Raw genomic sequence first — 552 nt, 5'->3', positions numbered from 1 at the left:
TGCCGTTTTGAGGCCATTCCCAGCAGGTTTGGGGTCCCTGGGGGGGCCGTTTCGGGTTCCTGACGCCAGGGTTGTCCCCAGGAGAAGGAGGGGGTGCAGTGGGAGGCGAAGGAGGAGGAGGAGGAGGAGGAAGAGGAGGAGGAGGAGGGCGAGAAGGAGGAGGAGGACGACCACATGGAGTACTGCCGCGTGTGCAAGGACGGGGGGGAGCTGCTGTGCTGCGACGCCTGCGTGTCCTCCTACCACATCCACTGCCTCAACCCACCCCTGCCCGAGGTCCCCAACGGGGAGTGGCTCTGCCCACGCTGCACGGTACGGGGGGGACACACGGGGGGCACCGGGACGTGGGGGGCACTGGGACATGGGGGGATGTGGGGACATGGGGGGCACTGGGACTTGGGGACACTGGGATGTTGGGGGGACACGGGGACATGGGGGGACACCAGGACATGGGGGACACTGGGACATGGGGGGACACCAGGACATGGGACATGGGGGACATGGAGGGACACCGGGACATTTGGGGACATGGGGGGACACCAGGACATGGGG

This window comes from Neopelma chrysocephalum, unplaced genomic scaffold, assembly GCF_003984885.1.
Source record: "Neopelma chrysocephalum unplaced genomic scaffold, ASM398488v2 Primary Assembly neopelma1_96101, whole genome shotgun sequence".
Taxonomy (NCBI): domain Eukaryota; kingdom Metazoa; phylum Chordata; class Aves; order Passeriformes; family Pipridae; genus Neopelma; species Neopelma chrysocephalum.
Note: the sequence above shows the minus strand (reverse complement) of the source record.